Raw genomic sequence first — 7,196 nt, forward strand, 5'->3', positions numbered from 1 at the left:
GAAGACTGAGAGGAGATCCTGGACAACTGGATTTCAATATCCAAATTTTGAATTTAGTCCCTACCTCAAACTATACACTAAAATTAATAACAAAATGAATCACCAATCTAAACATGAGATAAATTAATAAATTCCAGAAGAAAATATGTGTTTAAATTACCATAATCTTGGATTAACCATAGATTCTTGCATATAGCACCAAAAGTGTGATATAAAAAGTCAAAAATGGATCAATTCAATATCATAAATTTTAAAACCCTTTGTGTATCAAAGAATATGGTTAGGAAAATAAAAAAAAATCTACAGAATGGAATAAATCACTTGTAAACAAAATAGCTGGAAGTTTCTAATATCCACAATATATGAAGACCCTCTACAACTCCATGGCATAAACAACAGGATTTTTAAAATGGACAAAAGAATAGACATTTCAAAGGTTTAATAATAAGTAAAAAACACATGAAAATATGCTAAGTGTCACAGTTACTAGGGAAATGCAAAATCAATAGCATAATGAGACTGGCTATTATTTTTCTTTACTTGAAAACAGATGTTAAGGATGTGGAGAAATTGGAACCAGGTGATTTGTTGGAGAGGATGTAAAATATTGTAAGTGATATGGAAAACAGTTGAGCAGTTTCTCAATTCAAAATAACTATACAATTATCATATAATCCAGTTATTACACTCTATGGTATACATCCAAAGAAAGTGAAAATAGGAAATAAAACAGATACTAGTACATGACTGTTCATTGTGGAATTACTCATAATTACCAAATTTCCATTATTGGATGAATGGATAAACAATACATATGGCTGTACTTTCACAAAATGAATATAATTAATTTCACTGTGTTTTACATTTATTTAATTAGTTGAAATTACACATTGATGCTTTTTCTTTTAATATTACTTAATGAAATTAAAAATTGAGAATGAACACAGTTGTAAAGAAGTTAGGAAGTAATAGTAATTAAAGGAGATAGTCAAACAAGAGCTTGCAAAAATGTTTATCATAACTTTCATTTTTATTTGATAAGTTCTTATATTTACAATTATCTACTCTGTTAAAAATATATTGAATTTTAAAATTTGAAAATATGGCCCATATTTTTCATTTATAGAAGTGGAAACCAGGTGGTTAAGAGACACATTCAAATCCAGACACATAGAGAAAGGGCCAAACTAGAGTTCTTTCCAATTTCTACCTATTGTCATTTAACCTACACTCCACTCTGTAAATATTGTTATTGTCTACCAGTGTTTGGAGCACTCAGTGTTTCATCTCCAGTGCTCTTATTTTCATTTTACAACTGCATAATGTCAGATGGAAAGTAGGTGCTTAATAAACTTTTTAAAAATGAATGAATTAAGAAATTTCAGTTCAGCTATTCCATACTTTTTTGTGGTTGGTTTAGTAACATTGTGACTCCAGAATATGAGGAAAAAATGAGCAGGCAGCTTGAATGAGACCAGGTTTCAACCACTTTAAATTCTTCGGTTTAAGATATTACAAGAGATGTTCATGGAGAGGATTCCAAGATGGTGGAACAGGGAGAGAGCTTACTGCTTTAGTCTAGGGAAAGATAGTTTGTTTGTTTATTTATTTATTTTAAATGTATCTTCTATTTGTTTTTATTTGAAAGATAGAGTTATAGACAGTGAGAGAGAGACAGAGAAAAAGGTCTTCCTTCCGTTGGTTCACTCCCCAAAGGCCGCTACTGCCGGTGCTGAGCCGATCCGAAACCAGGAGCCAGGTGCTTCCTCCTGGTCTCGCATACGGGTGCTGGGGCCCAAGCACTTGGGCCATTCTCCACTGCTCTCCCGGGCCACAGCAGAGAGCTGGACTGGAAGGGGAGCACCAGGGACTAGAACCTGACACCCATATGGGATACCGGCACTGCAGGCAGAGGATTAACCAAGTGAGACACGGAGCCTGTCCCTTTTTTATTTATTTTTTAAGAAGACTTTTATTTAATAAATATAAATTTTGAAAGTACAACTTTTAGATTATAGCGGTTTTTCCCTCCATAACCACTCTCCCACCCACAAACCATCTTATCTCCTACTCCCTCTCCCATCCCATTCTCATTAAGATTCATTTTTCATTATTTTTTATATACAGAAGATCAACATAGTATATATACTAAGTAAAGATTTCAATGATTGCACCCACACAGACACACAAAGTATAGAGTACTGTTTGAATACTAGTTTTACTGTTAATTCTCATAGTACAACACATTAAGGACAGAGATCCTACATGAGGAGTAAGTGCACAGTGACTCCTGTTGTTGACTTAACAAATTGGCACTCTTGTTTATGGCATCAGTAATCACCCTAGGCTCTTGTCATGAGCCGCCAAGGCAATGGAAGCCTTTTGAGTTCGCCGACTCTGACCTTATTTAGACAAGGCCATGGTCAAAGTGGAAGTTCTCTCCTCCCTTCAGAGAAAGGTACCTCCTTCTTTGGTGGCCTGTTCTTTCCACTGGGATCTCACTCACAGAGATCTTTCATTTAGATCACTTTTTGCCATAGTGTCTTGGCTTTCCATGCCTGAGATACTCTCATGGGCTTTTTAGCCAGATCCGAATGCCTTAAGGGCTGATTCTGAGGCTAGAGTGCTGTTTAGGGCATTTGTCATTCTATGAGTCTGCTGTGTATCCTGGGGGAATATAGTTTTAAAAAAGTGGAGAGAGTGCAATCTCAGGAAGAGTTAGGGAGAAAACTGCAGAGGAAACTCCACACAAATTAGAGACACTGTGGATTTACATGGAAGGCGTGGATGCACAGAACTCAGGACCACAGCGGCCAAGAGCCTCACCACTAGCTATGGAGAGTAAGATGATACCAGACTATAGCCGCCCAAGCCACTGGCAATAAAACTGTGGAGATAGCTTTGTGTGAGTCTGACTTGGATGGAGCCTTGTGAGGGACAATGTACCTACCAACCTAGAGGGGAGAAAAGGAGGTACACTTCTCTCTCTCTGACCACCTGGCACCAGCATCTTGTAACTAGCCAAGGGTGGGTGGGCACCATTTCAGACATACATAAACACTGTGCTAGCTTGCATCCACAAACCCAACAACCAGCCAAAAGGAGACACCTGAGTCTGGCTGAGAAAATTGACAGAGGCTGTGTGCTCATGACTGTGGGAGACTAGTGTGTGGGGCTATGAAAACTGTGGCTGTATGTAAGGGCACAGGGTGTAGCTGGGTCTTTGATCAGTCACTGTAGGTGGCTATACACACTCAGGGCTCCCTGACTCCTTGGTGAGGGTCATTGATGCAGGATCTGTGCTCACGCTGAGGACTCCCTGGATCCTCTGTGTGGTTCCTATTGCAATGCAGATGTATACTGTATCCACTGGGGCTAGCTCTGGATACTGGTGTCCTTGAAGGAGACGAGGTGAGCTTGAGACTATGCCAACAGAGCTGATCAAACCTCTTCTCTGATTAAAAATAATATTTAAAAAAGAGGAGATTTAACATGTCCAAATTGGGCATCAACTTGGAAGCTTCCCACACAGGAGCACTGAACAGATCTCCCTGGCCACACCTGGAACAGATCTCTGGATATGCACTGAAAGAGCAGACACTACTGAGCCACACAGGCATAGCCCAAAGATAAGACATCAGGGCTGGCACTGTGGCGTATAGGTTAAGCTGACACCTGCAGTGCCGGCATCCAATGTGGGTGCCAGTTCGAGACCCGGCTACTCCACTTCTGAACCAGCTCTCTGCTATGGCCTGGGAAAGCAGTAGAGGATAGCCCAAGTCCTTGGGCCCGTGCACCTGTGTGGGAGACCCAGAGGAAGCTCCTGACTCCTGGCTTTGGATTGGTGCAGCTCCAGCCATTGAGGCCAATTGGGGATTGAGCCAGCAGATGGAAGACCACTCTCTCTCTCTGTGTCTCTCCTTCTCTCTCTGTGTAACTCTGACTTTCAAATAAATAAATAAATTTTTTTAAAAAGATAAGACATCATAGGGACAAAAAAAAGCAAATGTTTCCATAAATGCCTAAAAATAAATGAAGCAGGTCAAGAAACACGAATCAGAAAGAAAACATAATGCCCCCAAAGGAACACAAAAACACTTCAATACTAGAATGTGAAGATGAAGAAATTGAAGAAATACCAGAAACTAAATTCAAAAAATTGATCATATGATTACTTAGAAGTAATCATAAACAAATCCGGCCGGCGCCCCGGCTCAATAGGCTAATCCTCCACCTAGAGGCACCGGCACACCGGGTTCTAGTCCCGGTCGGGGTGCTGGATTCTGTCCCGGTTGCCCCTCTTCCAGGCCAGCTCTCTGCTGTGGCCCGGGCAGGCAGTGGAGGATGGCCCAAGTGCTTGGGCCCTGCACCCCATGGGAGACCAGGAGAAGCACCTGGCTCCTGCCATCGGATCAGTGCGGTGTGCTGGCTGCAGCGCGCCGGCTGTGGCGGCCATTGGAGGGTGAACCAACGGCAAAAAGGAAGACTTTTCTCCCTGTCTCTCTCTCTCTCACTATCCACTCTGCCTGTCAAAAAAAAAAAAAAAAAAAAAAAAAAAGAAAGAAACAAATCCATGAATTAAAGAAATCCGTACATGAAATGAATAAAATTTTTTATCATGAAATTGAGATTTATAAACAGAAATCAAAATGAAATATTGGAAATGAAGGATTCAATAGATCAAATAAAAAGTGTGGTGGAAAGACTTAACAACAAACTTTGTGAGGCAGAAGAAAGACTATCTGAGTTAGAAAACAAATCTGGAAATTTTACAGTCAAGTGTTGGAGATTGATGGGATATTATCCAATGACCCAACATACAGATCTTAGGAGTTCCTGAAGGCTTGGAAAGATAGAATCAATTAGAAGGAGTTTTAGCAAAATAATTACAGATAAGTCCTTAATTTGGAGAAAGAAATGGATGCCCAAGTACAGGAAACACATAGAACTTCTAATAGACATGCCCAGAAAAGATTTTCACCATGGCACATTGTAGTAAAACTCTCCACAGTAAGATATAGAAAGGATTCTAAAATGTACACAAGAGAAACACCAGATTGCTTTCAGAGAATGTGCAATTAGAATCACAGCTGACTTCTCCTCAGAAATCCTACAGGCTAGGAGAGAACAGAAAAACATAGTTCAAGTCTTAAGAGAAAAAAAAATTGTGTGTCAATTTAATTGTTTTTTTATTCAAAAAAATCAGCTCTTTGTTTTGCTGATATTTGTATTGTATTTTGAACGAGGGTGAAATAACAAACAGAAATTGAAAAAATTTGTCACCACTTGTCTAGCCCTGCAATAGAAGCTTAAGGATGGGCTACCCATGGAAACACAGAAACCTAGCAATTACTATGAAAGAAGGTGAAGGCAAAAAAATCTCCCAGTGAAAGTACAAAGGAAATCCAAAGTAAACAATAGGAATATTTATGTAAAAATGGTAGGGCCGAGTCTTTACTTATCAATAGTTACCTTGTACATATGTGGTGTCAACTCTCCAGTTAAAAGATACAGACTGGCTGAATAGATTAATAAACAAAGCCTATCTATATGCTGCCTACAAAAAACATATCTCACCAACAAAGATACATGCAGACTGAAAGTGAAAGGATGGAAAAAATTATTCTATGCTACCAGAAACCAAAAAAAGTGCTGGGATAGCCATCCTATTATCAGACAAGATAGTTTTTAACACAAAAACTGTTAAAAGAGATGAAGAAGGACAATATGTAATGATTAAGGGATCAATTCATCAGGAAGATGTGACTATAATAAATGTATATGCACCTAGTTACAGGGCACCTGGCTATTTAAAAGAAATGTTAATGGATCTGAAAGGAGACACAGACTCTAATATAATAGTAACTGGGGACTTCAATATTCCACTGTCAGCAATAGACAGATCAACCAGACAGAAAATTAGCAAGGAAACAACACAGTTAATTGACACTATAGACCAAATGGACATAATGGAGAACTACAGAACTTTTCATCCTACAGTTGTAGAATACACATTCTTCTCATGAGTGCATGGAACTTTCTCTGGTATATGTCACATGCTAGGCCATGAAGTAAGACAGAAAATTCAAAAAAAATCGAAATCAGACCATGCATCTTCTCCAACTACAATGGAATGAAGCTAGAAATCAAAACTCAAGAGTCTCTAGGACATATGAAGATTGAATAATATGCTCTTTAATGAACAGTGGGCCACTGAAGGAATCAAAAGAGAAATAAAAAAAGTTTCTGGAAATGAAATGATAGATTACATTACAACATATCAAAACTTATAAATTATAGCAAAATCAGTGTTAAAAGGAAAGTTTTTAGCAACAAGTGCCTGCATCAAGAAATTGGAAAGGCATCAAATAAATGTGCTATCATTGCATCTCAAGGACCTAGAAAAACAACAGCAAACCAAACCCAAAATTAGTCTGTGAAAAGAAATAATTAAAATTAGAGAAGAAATAAACAAAATTGAAATCAAAACACTATACAAATATCAGCAAAATGAAGAGCTGTTTTTTTGAAACAAACAAACAAGCTAAATTGACACACCATTGGCCCAACTAACCAAAAAAATTAAAAAAAAAGAGAGAGAGAAGGCCCAAATCAATAAAATCAAAGATGAAAAAATGTAAAGGTAGCAACAGATACCACTGAAATAAAAAGAATCACCAGAAATTACTACAAAGATCTGTATGTCAATAAATTGGGAAACCTAGAAGAAATGGGTAGATTCCTGAACACATGCAATCTACTTAAATTGAGCCAGGAAGAAACAGAAAACCTAAACAGACCAAAAACAAAGATGGAAATTGAATCAGTAATAAAGGCTCTCACAGGAAAGAAAAGCCCAGGACACGATAGCTGGTACATCCACTGTGGAGATAGTATAGAGATATCTTAGAAACCTGAATATAGACCAGCCATCCAACCCTTGGGAATTTTCCCTAGGGAAATGAAGTCAGCATATGGTACTGTCATTTGTACCCTCGTATTTACTGCAGCTCAATTCATAATAGCTAAGTTATGAAATCAACCCAAATGCCCATTAACTGAAGACTAGATGAAGAAATTTTGGGATATGTACATCATGGAATACTATATGGTGTTGAAAAATGAAATCCTGTCTTTTGCAATAAAATGAATGAAACTGGAAAAATAAGCCAGTCCCAAAAGGACAAAAACCATAT

The sequence above is a fragment of the Oryctolagus cuniculus genome, chromosome 9 (assembly GCF_051225735.1).
Source record: "Oryctolagus cuniculus isolate XC-2025 breed Fujian yellow rabbit chromosome 9, ASM5122573v1, whole genome shotgun sequence".
Classification (NCBI taxonomy): Eukaryota; Metazoa; Chordata; class Mammalia; order Lagomorpha; family Leporidae; genus Oryctolagus; species Oryctolagus cuniculus.